General features: G+C 37.8%; 1 pseudogene; it reads left to right on the top strand.

Moving 5' to 3' along the window:
• The window catches only part of LOC137501836 (prolactin-releasing peptide receptor-like), a 698,893-nt pseudogene extending 689,302 nt beyond the window's left edge, over window positions 1–9,591 (top strand).
• The last annotated feature ends 11,639 nt before the right edge of the window (window positions 9,592–21,230 follow it).

A 21,230-nucleotide genomic window follows, 5' to 3' on the forward strand; every position in this document is an offset into this window, starting at 1 on the left:
GCTTTGCTGCACTGCTATTTAGTCTCACTTAAAATAGAACCATCCTGCGAGAATACATATCCTAAATATTTGAAGTGGTCTATCTGCTCCAGCTTTGTATTCTGCACCTGAAATTCAATTCTCGTAGATTTCTTACCTAATGACAACGCTTTAGTCTTGGAAAGACTGATTTTCATATCATACTCCTTGCACCAATTTTTAAGTTGAAAGAAGTCAGACTGCAGGCTTTCAGAATAATCTGCCATTAAGACAAAGCCGTCGGCATAGGCAAAACTGCTTACTACAGTTCCACTTAACTGAATCCCTCCTTGCCACTTTACACGCTTCAGTGGATGATCCCTGTAAACTATGAACAACAAAGGACAACGATTACAGCCTTGTCTACCCGCTGTAGACATAGAACTCATTCTACCATCACTGCACTCCAATTGTCGACATGAATGCTTTTGATTCCATTTAATAATCTACCCTTAATTCTCCCCAACGGCTAACATATATTCCCTTGGTAATCTGTCATATGCCATCTCTAGATCCACGAAATGTAAATAGGACTGTCTATTCCTCTCTTAGCACTTTTCATTTACCTGGCTCATACTGAATATCTGATTCTGAAACCACACTTACCCCCAACCACTGATCGCACTCACCATTCCAAGATGCCAGTGAACACCTTGCCTGGTATATTGATCAATGGTCTACCTCGGTGGTTGTTGCAATCATATCTGTTCCCTTGCTATTACTGCTTTCGTCCAATCAGAAAGTAACTTGCTAATGTTCATGCGTATCTTATTAATATATGAAGGCATTTCATCCCTGCATTCCCAATATATTTCACCATTCCAGGTCGAATTTAATCTATTCCGGCTGCTTTATGAAAATGGAGTTTATTAATCCTACTTTCCACTTCCTTCAGCGCAATTTTACCATCTTTGTCCTCCTCCGCATGAGCTCGGTCGTTCACAACGTCACCATGAATAGTTCCTTATACGTTGAGAACATTTTCAAAATATTCCTTCCACCTGTACAGTAACTCCATGGGGTCTATTAGCAGTTGATCTGTTTTACCCTAAACACTAGTCGTCTCATTTTCCCTTCCTCTTCTAAGAGTATTTTTTATTGTCCAGAAAAATTTCCCATCTGCTTGACCCAATATTTCCAGGTTATTACCAAACTCTTTCCACGACTTCATCTTGAAATCAACTGTTATTTGTTTCGCTCTGTTTCTTTCATCTACGTAAAATTCCCTGTCTGCACAAGCCCTCGTTTGTAGCCATTTCTGATACGCCTTATTTTTACCTTTACAAGTAGCTGTCACTCTATTATTCCACAAAGATGTTCGTTTTTTTCACATATTTACACACAATTTTTTCTAGCCATTTCCTCTCTGTTTCTATAGCACCACTGTATGCCACCCATTCTCTTTCTGTATCCTGAACCTGCTTACTGTCTATTGTTTGGAACTTTTCACTTATCATATGCATGTACAACAGATTTCCTGAATTTAAAATCGGTTAAAGTATAGTCTATCATGTATCTGGTGCCCCTACCCTTCCATGTGCAGCAGTGAATATCCTTATGCTTGAAGAATGTATGCTAATCCCATACTAGCACAAAAGTCCGGTAAATGCTCCTCATTCCTATTAGATTCGATATCTTCGGCAATTTTACCCATCACCTTCCCATATTCTTCAACTCTATTTCCAACTCTCACATTAGCACTGTCTTATCCGTGTTGTTGACCCTTATGGCTACGACGGGATTAGGAAAGGGCCAGGAGTGGGAAGGAAGCGGTCGTGGCCTTAATAAAGGTACAACCACAGCATTTGCTTTGTGTGGAAATAAGAAACCATGGAAAACCATCTTCAGGGCTGGTGACAGTGGGATTCGAACCCACTATCTCCCAATACAAGCTGACATCTACGTGACCCGAACAGCGCGTAAGCAGCTCCGAGTCTAAGTTTGTGTAATAAGCTATTCTATTTTTCCATATGAGGAAATCATTCTTGAAATTTTGCCCAATATTCTTATAACATGTTCTGTAACTGATGCAACAGGAATATTATCAGCAGACACTATACTTGAAAAATCGCTCTACGGGGCGAGTTGGCCGTGCGGTTAGAGGTGCGCGGCTGTGAGCTTGCATCCGGGAGATAGTGGGTTCGGCAGCCCTGAAGATGGTTTTCCGTGGTGCCATTTTCACACCAGGCAAATGCTGGTGCTGTACCCTAATTAAGGCCACGGCCGCTTCCTTCCCATTCCTAGGCCTTTCCTATCCCATTGTCGCCATAATACCTATCTGTGTCGGTGCGACGTAAAGCAAATAGATAAAAAAACCTCTAATTATCAATGCACTTCAACTATTTTGTTACTCACCTTTTTCTGTTCACAGTGGTTAATGTTGAAATTCTGTTAGACAGGTAATGTATTTGTTAGCATTTTCTATATAACATTATTTCGAATAAAAACTAATGTATAAAAGGTAACCTAGAGAACTACAATGATTTCGTTTTCTTACAGACTTTATTAAAACTAAGTGATTAGGTTCAACACAGAACAACATGAATAATTACAACGTATGTTCTGCAGATTTAACCTTAAGGAACAATACGCAACGAGTGAAGTATGTTACTGATTTTAAAATATTAAAATTATTATTTGCTTCGGAATATAAGCATAAAAGCCAAGCCATCTCCGTACAGGCTATGAACGCCCTTGCTGGAATGGATATTAAAGGTAGCCTCTATTCGTGTCCTGGGCATTATGTGGGCCATTATTGTCCCCAGAAATTAACCAGGACCGAGCGAGTTGGCCTTGCGGTTCGGGGGCGCAGTTGTCAGCTTGCATTCGGGAGATAGTGGGTTCGAAACCCACTGCCGACAGCCCTGAATATGGTAATCCGTGGTTTCCCATTTTCACACTAGGTAGATGCTAGGGATGTACTTTAAGTAAGGCCACGGTCTTTTCCCTCCCACTCTTAGACCTTTCCTATCCCACCGACGCTGTAAGACCTCTCTGTGCCGGTGTGACGTAAAGCAACTTGTAAAAACAATTAAATAATATCCTAGCAGGTATTTTTCATGTAAGCTGAGTGAATCTAAAGTCCATGTGCTTTTCGTGAGTCGAAATCTAGTTTCAACAATTTCAACTTCGCAACGAGTATCGAGTCCATATCCTTCTGGGTGAAACTGGCACGCCTATACTGCCTCAGCTGGACAGCCTCTTATCATTTGCTTCCCATTGTTTACAAATGTAATCCGTGCCAGTTTATGAAACTCGAAGAGAGAGCGACGACATTATAAATTTGTCTTGGTGTACTGCTCTTCGTACTAACGTTTTATAAGCTATAAGGTTTGGTGCCATCTGTACCTTAGTCCATGATGTACAGTAATACAATACACCCTTGAGAGAGTCAATATCAATATCCCAGGGTGATTTCAGTGCTCAAGGAGAATGTGTACATGAGCTGGTTTCGCTATCATTTAGAAAGACATGCTGTTGATTAAGTCACGAGTGAGAAACCTATTTGTGGATAGTAAGCCAACTCCTCCCTCTCGCAAATAATACTGGCTTACAATCTAATTAACGCGCGCATTTCAGTAGGAAGATAAACATGGCCATAAATTAGTCGTCTCACATTACAGCGTCAACTACTGTTCCTCTTGATGAGCAGTTATATCGAGGACAAAGAAATGTCATCTGTTTTTTTTTAATTTGCTCAACGTCGCACTGACATAGATAGGCCTTATGACGACAATGGGACAGAAACGGTTAGGAGTGGGAAGGAATCGACTATGGCCTTGTCTAAGGCACAGCCTCAGCCTGCAGTCGCTTGGTGTGAAAATGGGAAACAACAGAAAACCATCTTCAGGACTGCGGCCGAAGGGCTTCGAACCCGCTATATTCCAAATACAAATTGACAGCTACAGTATCCATACCACGCTGTCACTTGCTCGGTGTGCCATCGTTTAGTAGAAGACATATACCGTAAGTCATTCCTTGATTGTTTCTTTGCTATTTGTTTTACGTCGCACCGACACAGATAGGTTTTATGGCGACGATGGGATAGGAAAGGCCCAGGATTTGTAAGGAAGCAGCCGTGGCCTTAATTAAGGTACAGCCCCAGCATTTGCCGGGTGTGAAAATGGGAAACCACGGAAAACAATCTTCAGGGCTGCCGACAGTGGGATTCGAACCCACAATCTCCCAGATGCAAGTTCACAGCCGCGCACCTCTAACCACACGGCAAAGTCGCCAGGTTTTGATGGTTTGTTAAAAATAAGGTAGGCATACATGATTCCCATCAGTAAGGCCTACAGTGCTAGTGATAATGATAATCGAGTACATTAACAAGAAAACACTAGGGAATTTAAATTGGAGAGCATGAATAGGCATTAATTACAGACATTTGTGCCAGGCTTCTCACTTTCATCTCTCTTACCTGACCTCTCTAAACCAACTGTCGTTCTCTTCCGACCTCCATGATATATGGTTTGTGGAGTCTAGGAATTCCTTCATTTTCACATTTAAGCACGTACCGAACCGTGGTCTTGCAAACAGCGACTAATTGACTGTGCTACGTGGGTTGATTTTAATAGTTTCTTTATATATTCCTTGTTATCAAGCCTCTTTTCCGAGAGAATTATGGCCTAAATTCATTACAAACTTATAAAGAAAAATTCAAAAAGTAAAGGATACCTATTTTTGTTTTAAAGGTCTCGGGAGAAGATACTGTAATATTACCCTGTTTATGGGTATATTTTGAAGGTCACTGAATCCCTAAAACCCGGAAAAATAGCTTATTAAAACTATTAGTAACCGCATTTTCTACGACTTTTCATAATTTAGACACCAAAAATATGATCTATTTCCTGTTCTAGTTGACATAAATCCCTCACCTCTTTATTATCGATTGCGGTTCTACTTATTATATTTTAACAAATATGTTGCAATCGGGAAATATCCCGGTGACTATGACCACTGACCGCAGTGTGATAATAAAGTAAAAACATAATTACCCGACAACAACATCTACAACAAGAGTACAACAAGCAATTCGATCGAAAGAAACTATTAAAATAAATAGTACTAGTTTAACATTATAAATCCAGCATCATCATACACAAGTTCACACACAACTTAATTATTTCTTCTTCTTCTTCTTCTTCTTTTCCGTGTGCCATCGTCAGCGAAGATTGGTGATCATCATGGAAATCTTTGCTTTCGAGGTTGCAATGCGGAAAATTGAAACCGTATGCATACCGTACCAGTCCCTAAGATTCATCATCCAGGAATTTTTTCTTAGCTAGACCTCAATTGCCAACGGCCGTAGCCGTGTTGAAACACCGAATCCCGTGAGATCTCCGAAGTTAAGCAACACTGGGCGTGGACAAGATTTGGATGGGTTGCAACGCGCTGTTGGTAGCGGGTAAGGGAATGAAGGAGCGGAAAGGAACTGGCCACCCTACCGTACGTAAACTCCGGCTCAGGCACACCTCTGCGGTCGTTCGGACCTGCCTTCGGGCAGATACACCCTTACGTTATCTTAGATCTCTATTGGCCCTTGTATCTTTCCCTGCATTACTAGTTGTAAGAGCCTGTTCTTATTGCCCCGCATCACGTCCCTGAAATACTTAAATTTCCGTTTCCGGATGGAAAAGAGCGCCTCAGTTCTTTTCTATCTTTTTTTTCTAGTTACTTTACGTCTTTAGGTCTTATGGCGACGATGGGATAGGGAAGGGCTAGGAGTGGGAAGGAAGGGGCCGTGGCCTTAATTAAGGTACAGCCCCAACATTTGCCTGGTGCGAAAATGGGAAACCACAGAGAACCATTTTTAGGGCTACCGACAGTGGGGTTCGAACCTACTATCTCCCGAGTACTGGATACTGGCCGCACTTAAGCGACTGCAGCTATCGAGCTCGGTTCAGTTCTCTTTCCTAGTCTATCCATAACCTAGGAATGCCTTACTCTTCTGTCCACGAGATTGGTAAAGTTAACGTAGATCCACATTTCGAAGACATCCAGTCTGGATCAAAGTCCATACTTTCTTCCCGTACATTAGTGTTGGAAATACGGAGCCCATTACCGATCGAGATCTCAGATCCAAGTTGAGATGTCGGTTACAAATGAATTTATTCATTTTGATTAATATTTCTATATTTCTCTTTTTTTTATACAAATTGCTTTACGTCGCGCCGACACAGATAGGTCTTACGGTGTCGATTGGATTGGAAAGGGCTAATAGTGCAAAGGAAGCTACCGTGGCCTTAATTAAGGTACAGCCCCAGGATTGTCTGTTGTGAAAATGGGAAACCATGAAAAACCATCCCCAGAGCTGCCGACAGCGGGGTTCGAAAGCGCTATCTCCAGAATACAAGCTGAAAACTACCTCACCCAAACCACGTGGCCACTTGCTTTGTGATCTATAAGTATCACAGAGGTCTAGGATAACATCACATCAAATGTTATGGTAACTTAATGTACTGTGTATACAGAAAGTATGTATTGCATGTTTCAGGTTGGCGAAGCTGGCCGTGGCAGAAACCTACCACAACAGTGGCTACTTCGACATCATCTACACAGTATTTGTATGGGCAGCATTTCTGCCCACTTGCACAACCCCATGGCTATTTGCCTCATGGAGGATGAGTCGGTGAGTAAACTTGTCGCGGCTTAAATTAGGTTGCGTTCACTTAGCAGAAATCGCACTGGAGTTTAACCGGTGATAGATGGATAGATGGATAGATAGATAGATAGATAGATAGATAGATAGATAGATAGATAGATAGATAGATAGATAGATAGATAGATAGATAGATAGATAGATAGACAGACAGACAGACAGACAGACAAAGAGACAGATAGATAGATAGATAGATAGATAGACAGATAGGTAGATAGATAGATAGATAAGATAAATGATTTATTTCATCTCGCAACGTGAGGGACATTCGTCCATGTCTTAAATTTAACCAGCGTTTACACATATTTAGTAATTTATAGTAATATACACAGAAAGAAAATATTAATAATAAGTCAATTATCACTGAAATTAAACAGGGTCGTGATCATGATAAAATGAGGAAGGAACTGAAACAATAAATAATAGATATTCCGATTCAAAATATTATTTAAATACTGTTTGAAAAACTAATATTAAGGCTGTGTACTCTTATGCAAAAGGATATATTCTATTTGGATTTTCTTCTCCATGTGGCGTAAGAACTTTAGAATATGGTTCAGTGCAAGTTTGAAATTAGTTACAGATAAAAGGAATGTGCTGCCATGATGTCTGCCACGATCCTAAATGGATAGACACACCAAGAAGAAGAAAAATGTAGTAAGATTTTTATTATTACTGTCGCTATTGTTTAAATCGGTACGGATCATGCATTTCATGTACTACAATTAGTTTCTTGATTGATTGATTGATTGATTGATTGATTGATTGATTGATTGATTGATTGATTGATTGATTGATTGATTGATTGATTGATTGATTGATTGATTGATTGATTGATTGATTGATTGATTGATTGATTGATTGATTGATTGATTGATTGATTGATTGATTGATTGATTGATTGATTGATTGATTGATTGATTGATTGATTGATTGATTGATTGATTGATTGATTGATTGATTGATTGATTATTTTTCTAGATAGTTATACATAATTGATTCGTCAGCCTAATTTAAGTGAAAAATGTAAATATAACTATTTAACATAATTCAGAATATAAAGTGAGTGGATTATACTGAGACGTGTGCGTGACGGGAAGTTCGTAAGTGTGTATATACTCACTCGGCTGGCATCAATCGCTCGTGGATGAACTCTGACACTCACCCAGTATTCGTAGAGTGGAAGTGCTAATTTATCTAAGTGCAAAAATGTAGGATTTTTTAGTTTTTCTCCTTGAAGTGATCTATGTTTCAGCACCAATGCAGTGCTATATGACGTAATTTCCAATTATTTTGTTGGTAGTTGTAATAAGCGTCACCAAATGGACGAACCTGTATGTCCAGAGCTCCTGCTGTGCTGTCTGATCCAAGTGCTAGTAGTGGCATCACGTCTGTTGCAATCCATAAACATGGGCCTACTCACAACATGCAAAAGGAATTTTTGTGTATGGAGGAACAACTTTTTAGGAGAGATAAAAAATAGGATGCTTCTTTTTTTATGTACTTTTTCTTGTACCTTCAGCAATTTCCGACACCGTCCTAAAAAAATTTATGTATGGAGTGATAACTGTTCACGACAGATAAAAAAATAATGCTTCTGTTCTTGTACATTTTGCTTCTACCTTCAGGGATAACCGACACCGTTGAACACAAATTCCTTTTATCTGGCCACAGCTTTTCTTCGTCAGAGAGAGATTTTGCTCTCATTGGAAAACGTGCAAAACGTTCGAAAATACAGACACTAAATTATGTTAAGAAGGTTATGTCCACACTAAGACCTACCAGACCATACCAGATATTAGATACGAAATAAAAGGTTTTAGATTTTGACAAAGCAACAACTATGTACAGTATATTGACAGAGTAAAGTTGTGTACTAGGCCCTCAAGTGCTGTGCCTGCGAGTTTGGTTATGTACTGTACAAGAAAAACACCTTCAGTGACGAAGTGGAATGGGAGAAATGCTGTGTGTTAAAAGCAGCCATTACAGTAAATGATGTTGTATCGGCTCAACTTCACAGCTTACTTAAAGTGCAACCATTACCTGAAAACAAAACGAAAGATATTCGCATTATGCTTGAGTTCATCGGTGAGAAAAATACGGGTTTTTACAAAGAGTTTTTGAGTGTTTAATGTTCAGCATCTCCGGCACTTAGTTCAATTAGCAGGAAATAACTGGATGGACTTAGATCATTTCCATTTTATCGTTTTTAAACATGTATTTTCCTCTTTCGTTTATTGGATTGAAGCTATAATAATTTGGATAATATCGATGCACATGTTTTGCAATGCTGTCACTGGTAAATAAATTTAATTTTTTCTTCACTACAGCAAGTTTACTGTTTTTATCGTTTTACTAAAAATACTTTTTGGCACTTAGAAGCAATTTCACTCTATATTTCTTATGTATTTGCTAATTTTATATCAGAATCTACTTCATTTTCTGCAGTTAAACCATGATTCGTCAACAGTAATATACTTGTCTATAAAACCTTTTTTTTTTTTACTTTAGATATTCGCTATTTTCCAACGTTTTACCTCCAGGACTTTGTAACTGTTTTTCACTATCTTCAGATAAGTCATCAGTAATGAATTAGCCCTCTCTTCCTCACTGTGATCATATCCTCCTATTCAGTCTGTTTATCTTGACATTTAGAGGCATATACAATTTCAGTTCTTCCCGTGTTTTACAGGAGGGCCAAGGAGCGATTCCGTGACTACTTCCGATTCAGCAACAGGAATCTGCGAAGAAGCTGCGAAGCTGCCATTGGCCACCACCAGCAACGCCACGAGGATGTCCCGAGGCGACTCTTCAACGATACCCACAATAATGTGGCGTTCACAAACCACAGTGGGGTGGATCCAACCGTTCGAGATTCCAGCTACTTCCAGCATGATCTGACGAGTTCCTGATGTCTTATCGGTGACCCCATGCAGTAAACATGGCTTCTTGTTCAACATGCTCGTCCCGTTAGAGAGGCTTCTGTAACACCCTCGGTTCTACGTTACGAGATATCTTGTTTACATAAAGTCCGATCTCTTTTTTTACTTTAGATATTGCAAATCTAATAATGATATGATAAACACAGAAATTTGAAGAAATATATATGTCTGTAATTATTTATTGTAATCAAAATATTTTCACTGTCAGGCCCCTTGGCTGAATGATCAGCGTTCGGTTCAGAGGGCCACGGATTCGATCTTTGCCATGTGAGGATTTTAACCGCCTATGGTTAATTCCTCTGCCTCAGGAAATGGAAGTTTGTGATAATCTCAACTAACCACACACACTCAATACACTACCAACTACCACAGAAACACGCAAAACTGAATGCAAGGGAAACTGCAATTCTTTATTCAAAACTTCCCTACCGATTGTGTTCGTCAGTAGGCTAGCGTGCCCGCCATTTAAACAAAATTCCACAACTAGATTGTGACCGGCAGTAAGCAAAGTGGCCTGCTATTATAATCAAAACTCCCAATCCCGATTTTGACTGGCAGTAGACAAGTATGTCTCTCGCTATAATCAAAACTCTCCACCTCAATTGTTGCTGGTATTAGGAAATGAGGCCTGTCACCATAATGAAAACTCCCCAACTCGATTGTGAATGGCAGTAGGCAAATGAGTCTCCCGTTATAGTAGAAACTCCAGAAATCAATTTGAAGGATAGTAGGACACGTTGCCTGCCATTATCGTCAAACATTGCCAACGCGCACCTTACATCGGAAACAACGTATCGGAACCTCCCCGTGGTGTTTCTCGGATAACGCTAGGAGACAGGCAGTGTAATAAAATATTACTCACTACGTGTACAGTAATTTTCGTAAAAATGTGTATACAATGTAGAATGGCGTAGTGAAGTACGGGTACACATGCTAGAATTGAATACATCCCTCGACAAAGGGTTGACGTCTAGAAGGGTATCCGGGCGTAAAAAAGAACAATGAAAAACTTCCATTGCTCGCATGTATCTCCAGACCTGATAGGTGCAAGCTCTCTGACACTGCTGGAAATGTTTTGAGGAGTGATGATCTTCATTACATTTCCTTATGTTTATTGATGTTACTTAACCACTCGGTTCACCATGTAGTTCATACTCGTTATCGTTCATAATCGTTCAGCAGATATGTTGTCTAACACCTCCATATTGTCAGCCTACAGAGCGTAAATCTGCCAACCTCAGTAGAACGGGTTCTAATCCCGGTACTACAGATTTAAGAATATTAAGAGGCCTGGTATGTGGTTAAATTGGTGCATGCAGCTTATTTCCACTCTAATACAAAATCTCTGTTGCTGAGGCCAGTATCGTACGAATGAAGAAAATATTTTTAATTCGCTTCTACTGGCCTTGTGATTGAATAAATTAAAGGATAATAATCCACTATCAAAAAACTAATTATAATGGAATTTATTTGAATTATTAAAGTAAATCTCGATAACTGTGCTTGTGTGATGATTGCTGTTTCAAGAGGTGAAATTACGTAATTATCAGCCCCTGGTGCAGGGCCAACGTGCCTGCCTCTTACCCGGAGGTCCTGGATTCGATTCCCGGCCAGTATAGGGAGTTTGACATTAATAAACAGAGTATGATAATAATAATAATTGTTTAATTGCCATCAAATGCATTCTGTTTCAGCCGAAGTCGAAATTGATAAATTAGATCTTACGACATACGGACGTCGACGACTAGCCACTGGGGTTTTCAATGACACAACGTTAGATAGAGGCCATTACACCTTTCCTCTCAATCATGTCCTAAATTATATTACAATAACACACGCTAACGCTCTACAGTAATACTGACACCATAGAAACTCTAAACACAGGAGCCCGTTGACCAAGAATGTTCCAAGCGCTTTCCGCTGAAGCAAAAAGTACAACGAACTGAATCTTGCTAACTTACTCATTGTTCTGTATACAATCACATGGGTTCACATTATAAGGAAACCCCCTGCTTTCATCCTTCCTGTCAAATCTCGCGTAGTAATTAACTGGGATTCTTGGAATAATAATAATAATAATAATAATAATAATAATAATAATAATAATAATAATAATAATAATAATAATCATAATAATATATTAATTTAATATATAATTTATATATTAATATATAATACTTTTATTATTATTATTATTATTGTTATCATTAATATTATTATGATCCAAAGTATGTTCACTTTTACACAGAAAAACGGGAGGCATTTAGCTGAACAAGAATCTCTTTAGCCGTTGGATGTATTTTATTAATATTGCAAAGTATATATAATATATTTTAATATATCATATGTAATGAAAATTTATGACTGAACTTGGCTCTGACCTCACAGCAAACCCAAAAAAGCCCCCAGGGCTAGCTCGACAAAGTACTCACTATCCCAAATTCAATGAGTTATAAATTTATTATTCTTGATTTCTTACATATTTAGGTTGTAACTAAAATCCTTCGTTGGGCTGTCAATTAGAACAGTTACAAGATAAATTATAATCGAAAAAAGAATAATTCGCAGATAAATTATGAAATCAAAACTGTTCCCATACCAAATATACTCATTCTGCGACACTGAAGATAATATATACATGGTTTAAGACATTATAAATAGGTACTAATATTAATATTAATGACAGTTACAGTGTGTACGGAGATATATGTCATGGAGTTAATGGAACTAATCGAATAATAATAATAATAATAATAATAATAATAATAATAATAATAATAATAATAATAATAATAATAATAAACCGTGTTAGAAAATTTAAATACCTTGGGGAATGGATTCAGCAAAATGCACTTGACAAACAGGCCATAGCAGCAACAATCAAGAAAATGAAGTCACTTTCCAAACAACCCACAACATATACAACAAAGAGTGCTTTTCCCTGAACACAAAAATCCGTCACTGCAACACTGCCATCAATCCAGTACTTCTGTATGCATCTGAATGCCTTATCCTGTCCGAGAAATGTTTGCTTGGGGATTTAGAGAGGAAAGAAAGAAAAATCCTACACACCATACTTGGCCCAAACTACAAGAATGGCATCTACATTAGAAAATCCAGGCAAGAAGTATACTCTAAGATAGAGAGGATCACGGACACAATGCGTAAAGGCAGAGTTCGCTTCTACGGTCATATATGACGGATGATTTGACTCTCGATGGACGAAACATATCTTCAGTAGATTTGACTCAAAACCGAAAACGGCAGTGCCATGGTACGTTAATGACAAGACAGATCTTAAAGAACTGGGCCTACAAGCAGAAGATGCACAAGACCGAAAACTTTTCAGAGCAGCCATCAACTCTTCTGGGACTTTTCGGGACGAAAAACGGGGGCAACTGGTGCTAAATACAGAAGAATGTCGTGCTAAACACAGTGAGCTAATGAAGACGATGTGGATCAAGCGAAAAATGAACAAATGCCAGAATGTAAAGTGAGGCTTATCGTGGTCCCTAGTTGGCCGATTAGCGAAGTTGAATGAATAATAATAATAATAATAATAATAATAATAATAATAATAATAATAATAATAATAATAATAATAATAAACCGCGTTAGAAAATTTAAATACCTTGGGGAATGGATTCAGCAAAATGCGGACAGAAACCTCTACAGGAAAAAATTAATGGATGAAAAGTGCAACCAGAGAACGAAGTGAAAAAGAAGACTGGAGCAAAGTGGACAGAAGAACGAAAAAGGATCCACGGAGAAAGGATGAGGGCTGTTTGGCAACTCAGAAAACAAATCGTTAGAGCTTTGCATGATCCATTGGGTCTATACGCAAATAATAATAATAATAATAATAATAATAATAATAATAATAATAATAATAATAATAATAATAATAATAATAATAATAATAATAATAATTTTCCTCCAGTTGTAGACCATGGAAATAAATTACTCCAAGAATGGTGGAGTATAGTACATCAACTACCTCTAGGGTGGCCTAATGATATTTGAACCCGCCATTATTCTTTATTATGTTGTAAAAGGATAAAAGTGGCGTGTAGTAGTCTTTTAAATCAAATTTGTTAGCAGGACGGGGAGTCGAATTCAGATCCACCGTGTGTAAGGCTACACTGCTATCACCTAGGACGACCATTGCGAGTAGGTCATCCTCATGATCTCTGGGGGCATTATGCCGTTGAAAGGCACAATCGTGAGCCTCACGTGTAGAATTTTTACGGAGTGGAATAAGCAAAACATCCTAAATTCAGTGTATGTCCATAGTTTTGGGGATGAGATTCTAAGAGATATGTATAATAACATTACTTAATACATCCCGGAGTACGTGTTTCAGTGCATCCATGGGCAGTTATTTTTATTTTCTTCAATGATTAGCGCCCAGATTACACTTATGTTGAACAAATCCATGATAGAGTAATTTTGTATGTAATTCCGTCGATGTCACTCATTTCCTGGATATGTATTAATTGAGTTAATTCACGCTGTGGTAAATTTAAGGACTCACTTTGCTCCGATTTAATCATTTAAGTGAAGAGACCTACAATTTACGTAAGTTCTTATGGTTATAATTTCCTTGTTGTAACATACTTCTGCGCTCACTTTCCACAAGTAATCAGTATAAATGGATGTATACGGACCACACTCCGTGTAAACTAATTGGCATTATTTAAGATACAGGGTGTATCATAAGTATACCAACAAAAATCAGGGATATTCTTCGTGTTATATTAAGAAGGGTGGCGCAATCGGATTGGCGGAGAGAATATTTATTTTCGAGAAGATGAGATTATTTTGTTACTTCGGGCGAGCAATACAAATAGACGAACTCTCCATATCTACTATGGCAGAGAGCTAGCTGCTGCCTATTGCTGTGCGGAAGAGGAGTGAAGGGAAGGTTGGAAGTGGGAGACGGAGTAAATGCGCGCCACACCACACATCCTGAACAGAGTCAAAAGGTCACTACTACTATGTACTACTACACCGATATGAACTGTGCATCGAAGTTGGAGGGGGACATATTCTACTGCAATCAATCCACTGAACGTATTGTTTCCTTCGTTCAGTACTTCATTCCATTTACAATGATGTGAGTTAAGGAATGCATAATCATGGAGCGGTAGCGTTGCATCTTCGACCATGTTAAATAATAAAGAACGTTACTGCGACTAACAGACGAGAGGAGAAACGATCTGGTGCATCCCTTTACTGACAAGTGTGTCTTAATTACAGTACTAGCAGTTTCCCGCTGGCACCTCCCGCAATGTACAAAGTATGGTGTTGTTCGTTACTATCCTCACGGATGTATTTTCAAAGTTTCGAGTTAATGAAATAAATCACATGAGTTTCTGTGGTAATAGAATGTAATATTATGTCAGCAAAACACTTGAAAGTACATCACACAAATAAATTGAATTAAACGTTCCTTGGAACAACACTACGCGCCGAACTGTTAAAAAGTCCTTAAAAGATCTTCATCATGGAGACAAATGTACTTTTCTCATAATCTACCAATTTATGTAGTTGTTACCTCAAAAGAAAGCTCTTGATCCACTGAGTGCTTTTAGACCAAAACGAACTGCGTACCTCAATTAACACGATAGATATGATTGCTTCAATGAGAGAAAATGTTGAAGAAATGAGCCGTCAAATTGAATGTGTACTCATAACATTCCTCAGAATCAACCAATTTGAATAGTTGAGAGCTGAGTGTTCTTAGGCCAAAACGAACTCCGTACCTCAATTAGAACCAAAGATATGATTGCTTCAAAGAGACAAAAAATTTAAAAATCAAGTAATTTGAGGAAGGCGGAAGTTAAGTGATTTATAGTACCTGATGAGAAATCTGTGCATGAATACCTTTCAGTTTAAAAGATGAAGGAAATTGGCTGGATAGAATGGCCGGAGTGACTGACTTTAGTTTTCATAATTTTTTTAAATATAGCCTACAGATGTTCTTGTGCTGTGTGTGCAGTTACGGCTGTTTAATAAACGAACTGTTGATTTTGCCTTTAAGAGACAAGGACAATCCTGTGCGAGTCAAACGAGGAAACTTGTGAGTACGCGCGGAGCATTATCTCTGTCTCCATCATACACCCCACTTCCCTCCACCCTTCTCTTCCCTGAAGCACAGCAGCGGCTTGTGCTCTGGTATACCAAAATACGGTGAGTTCGTCAATTTGAATCGCGCGCCGGAAGTAACAAAATAACAACATTTTGTCGAAAAGAAAAATAAATGTTCTCCGCTCTCCGATTGCACCATCGTTCTTAATATAACATGAAGAGCATCTCTGATATTTTTTTGTCGGTGTACTTATTATACAGCCTGTATAACGACTGAACAGCAACTATGAAGACTTTCTCTTTAATCTTTCTCAACACTGATTTTCTGAAAGCAGAATAACTCTTTAAGTACGGTACCACAACTGTGTTGGTTGAAAATAAACAACTATGTAAAATTAAGAGAAATTACTAGGGACATTATGAAGGAAGAAGGCAACAGATGAGAATGAAAGAGATACTGTAATAAGACAAAAAGCATGTCACGACAATTTCTTCAGGAACTATCGTCATACTATGAGTCAATTACAGTGAACATCGTCAGAATACTGAATTTACAACCTAAAATGGGTTATTTCTAATTTAGTATAAATGGTTATTATGTAATTTGTGAAGCTGAATATTTGTGCCATTTAAATGTCATTTCATGTCATCTTGGTTTTTCTTTGTAATTGTCATAATTGTCATACGACATAATAAGTGTAAATCAATATATATTTGTACTTGTAAATTATGATGCCATATGTACAGAGTTACGAACTGTACAATTGATGTAATTTATATTTAATTGTGTGCCTGATGTACTGTATAAAGAGAGTGTATTTAAAACGATAAACATGGGGATGATTCTTAACATAAAGCAAAGAAGACATTTCATTTAATAATGTATTTCGGAGAATTTTCAAAATTACACTACGTTATACCGTTTTCACTATGCTCACACTTCCTCAACTCTGCTCTGTAATGAATTCTCCTGTAACTAGCACAGCATTGCTAATGAAAATAAATCAGTGTACATAGTAGCAAGAAAATTTAGAACTAAAATTAAGGAGATGTGAGGAAAAATCGGCATCATTCAGCGTAATTGTTGTCAGTAAGTGAAGGCTGTTTTGGTCCTTCCCTTCCATATCCTACAAAGTTTGGACAGATAGTCGCTTAATGAAACAACATTAAAGTACCAATAACTATAAAATGACGAGGACTTTCGAAAAATTGACCCCCAGCCATTATAGTGTAATTTAATTTCAATGTCTCTGATATTCTATATTTCTAGACATTCCAGTACCATAATTTAATAACTCATGCCACAGAGTGCTCAATTTTAGGCAAATGACTATTATAAGTGAAACATTAATATGACAGCTATGTAAAATTCTTCCGTACATTTATGTAAAGATTCCATCCTAATTATGGAAATATACGCTTGTGACACTCTTTCTATACATAATGAGATATATTTACTAGATAAGATATGTGTAAAATGTTATATGATGTTGAAAGTTTAGATTTTACTTGCAACACATGTTTTGTGCAAAGTGTAAGTTACTGTATAAAATTGATATATTACTTAGAAAAGACAGTAGTTCTAAATCCAAGGAAACAAATGGAAGTAAGTTTTGGTAAATTTACGGGAAAACATTGTATAATTGACTAATATACTTAACGCCAGAAGAGGTTGTGCTAATATTTTGATAACTAATATTTATCTTATCCCTGAAGTAAAATCAATGACTCGGTAATAAGTGGACAATAAATGAGTATTTTTACTTTGGTCTGCTTGACAGTAAAATTCAGTATCTTATACTGAAATAAACTATTTGCCGGTGTATATATGCAAGGTGTGAGACTGGTTGGAGACCTAATGTTCAGTTTGATGTCTTACCTCTTATTAACAGCTAATCATGTTCTGTTGTAAGTTAAACATAACTATTGTGAACCTATTTCCCTGAACTCGAAGTGTACGCGGGTGAATAATATCATCACGGTGTAGATGTCTTCGAACATTTCTGTGTCAATGTATCCTATTAATTTGTGCATATATGTAATGAATATGTTATAAAATCATATTGTTTTAAATGTTTGGGAACAGAATTCATAATTATATAATGAGGTAGAGGTATTTATAAGTCTCTAGTTCTAGTACACGGCCTGTGGGTAATTTACGTATAATCTTATCTTCGGAGATAATTCTCTTACTATAAATACTTTAAACATATTAATTACCTACTTGTTTGTTTTGATGTATGTATGTAATTCATTGATTTAGTTTATATACCATAGTCTACTACATCTTAATTTATCGATTTATCGATTTTCCGCGCTTATGTTTGGCAGTAGAACAACAATATTTTCCGTTATTAAATGTTATTTCAATTCAAATTAAACCTGTATAAATTATACTATCATATTAGTGAGTGGTTTAAATGAAGATGTATATACTTCCGCCATGTATTTCTACATATAAATATATATTAATTTTAGGTACATGGACAATGTATTGAATTAGTTATGAAAGTGGTATTGTACCTTGTTCCTTTCTTAATTCATAGACAGTGTGGACCTCCTAAAATTCAGTCCCAGATTATGTTAAAAGTACATTATTTTCGAAGAATTTATTTCTTAGGTATTCAAAGTGAACCAGTAGACTACTGATGCTGATGATTACTTATCTGTGTGATATAACTGTCACAATTATCCTGTCCAGTATCAACGGCGAATTTGTAAGGATTTGATGTATATATATTTTATATGTATAATCAATAACTGCTGGCTGTAATGTTCCATGTTCATGATTGTAAAAAATTAGATAATAAAATATATCTCTTGTGTAATGTTCACTTGAAGATCTTGTAAAGGAAATGTCCTTCTCCTGATATACAGTCAGATATGTAACCGATCGGCTCACAAAGGCCAATAGATTCATCCCAGGTGAATTCCATTTCAGTAAATTCACAAAAACATTGTTACTTTTTCCCCAAATCTTTCGAAATTTATTTTTATTGGCTTACGCTTACGACAAAAGGTTGGAGTAATTAATGGCAAATTTGAACTTATCGTTTGCTAGACACAAGCTCAGTTCATGTTGAAATTTAAGACCAACACACACTGTTTCATCTGACAAAATGCACTTTAAATCGGTTCGTTATCACTTCAGTTACTATTAGATTCTGTCAGTATTCATTTTCAAATTTTCTCTGTGTTAGGAGAAATTTATCCATACCGTGTTGTAATAGATTTTTGAAAGCAAATTTAACCCAACAACAATTTGTAAGGATTTGATGTATATATTTCATATGTATAATCAATAACTGCTGACTGTATTGTTTTCTGTTCATGAACGTGAAATAATTAAATCATAAAACATATCTCCTCTGTTGTGTTTACTTGAAGATGTTGTAAAGGAAATATCCTCTGCCCGGTATACAGTCATCTATGACATAGTGCGGGATAGTGGCTTCGAACTCCAGTGTCGGCAGCCCTGAACATGGTTTTCCGGGGTTTCCCATTTTCAGACCAGAAAAATGCTGGGGCTATACCTTATTAAAGCCATGCTCGCTTCCTTCCCACTCCTGGCTATTTACTATCCCATTGTCGCGATAAGATCTATCTGTGTCGGTGCGTTTTAAAATAAACAGTAAATAAATATTTACTGTATGTACATATAAAACACCTCCCAAATTAACAAACCACTTCCCCCGTCGGCAGACCTGAATATGTATTTCTGAGGTCTCCCTATTTTCATATCATGGAAATGCTGGGAATGTACTGTATTAAGGCTAGTAGGCCTACACACCAAGCGACAAAGTTGCGGAACACGTGTATCACGACAAGTTCCAGGGATGTCCTGCGTATTTTGTTCCGTGTTTGGGACTGTCGCGATACAAAAGTTGCATGTCGCAGGTCTCCCATTCAAAATGGGATACATGATACAATTGTTGCGCAACATGATGTAGTCTGGACGTGTCGCGAGACAAAGTCCCGGGACACGCCGATGCCAGTGTGCAGATAGCCGCCACGTGCTGGTGTTGTGTTTCGTGTTCTGTTGTTTTGCGATGGAAACTACTCTAAAAATCATTGAGGATTTACACACCCTCCCTTGTCTTTGGGATGTTGTGTCTATCGAATATAAAAACGGAGACAAAAGGAGGGAAGCAATGGAGTCTCTGGCTAAAATTTCACTATGTCCATTCACGAGATGGTGAAAAATATTCACAACATTAAAAGCACATAACGCAATTTCTTGCGCCATTTCGCACCGATTCCTGTGGTGTAGCTGGCTCTATAGATGTGGACGCGGGACATTGTATCGCAACACTCTAGGGACAGTGTCGAGCAACTGTCCCCATACAATGTCCCGCGACTTTGTCGCTAGGTGTGTACTAGCTTTTACGCAGAAGGATACATCCAAGCCCTATTCCTTCCCTATCCTTGTGTCGCTGAAAAATCTTCGATTTGTTAGTGCGACGTTAAACAATTAGCAAAAACGACCTCAACACATTTAAGACACGAACAAATGGCGATACAGTTGGAAGCCTACAAACAATTGATTACTGATGGTGAATTGTGCACGCAAGTCGGAGTCCACAGCACTGGTGCCAATACGTTTAGTTGAGACGGACACGGACAAAGGATACCCAGCTGCTTTCAAATATTTCGACATACGTTTGATCTCCCGGCACCTCACTTGCCCATCAGGGGGTGTTTTCTAACAGTAGTGGGCTTTAAACCGGAAGTTCTCATTCTCCAGAAAAAATCCTCGCAGCTACGTTACCAATACACTTCTTATTAATTACAACAGACGTCACTTTTTTTTCAGCTCAGACTATTCGCCCGTAATTTGTTCGCTGTTTGAAAGTCTCTTAATACTTCACTAATTAATATTTGTGAATTGTACTGTTTTCCATTTAGCTTAATGATATAATGAGGAGACCTTGGGAATCAAACCTGGAAATGAACGCACCATAAAATCCTGAATTAAATATACTAGTGCACGCAAATGGCCCTCAACCGAACGCCAATAGCATTGGTACTCGACCGAGTAGCAGTGGTTCCATGCCCGCGAGTAATACTCAACCGAGTAGTAGTAGTAATGTGAAGAAAACAAAGGCGACTAAAACTTCAAGTAAGCGAAGTCAACGGCTGGTGTATAACGCGTACGAATACTTACAAAGAACAACATAGACAAGGGTTATATTTCGAAGAAAGCTAAACTTTTGGAATTTGACAGGGAAACTATTAGGAAAAGGGTTCCTACAATTCCGAAAAAGTGCGTTAATAACAGGGTTACTTTTCACAAAACTGAATATTTTGGCTGTGACTTGGTGAAACGCGAGGTATATAACTTGTTTGTGGAAGGTAAGTCACCCATCAGAGAGGAACTGTTAAAACATTTGAAAAGTGTGCGTGTCTTTCCTTATGGACAACTGTTAATAAAACTTGGCTCTTTTTCGCATTCTGGGGGAAAACGAACTGTAATAGTATCTGCTCGAGTAGTAACTTGGCGATATAAATTGATAGACCGA

This window comes from Anabrus simplex, chromosome 1, assembly GCF_040414725.1.
Source record: "Anabrus simplex isolate iqAnaSimp1 chromosome 1, ASM4041472v1, whole genome shotgun sequence".
In the NCBI taxonomy this organism is placed as follows: Eukaryota; Metazoa; Arthropoda; class Insecta; order Orthoptera; family Tettigoniidae; genus Anabrus; species Anabrus simplex.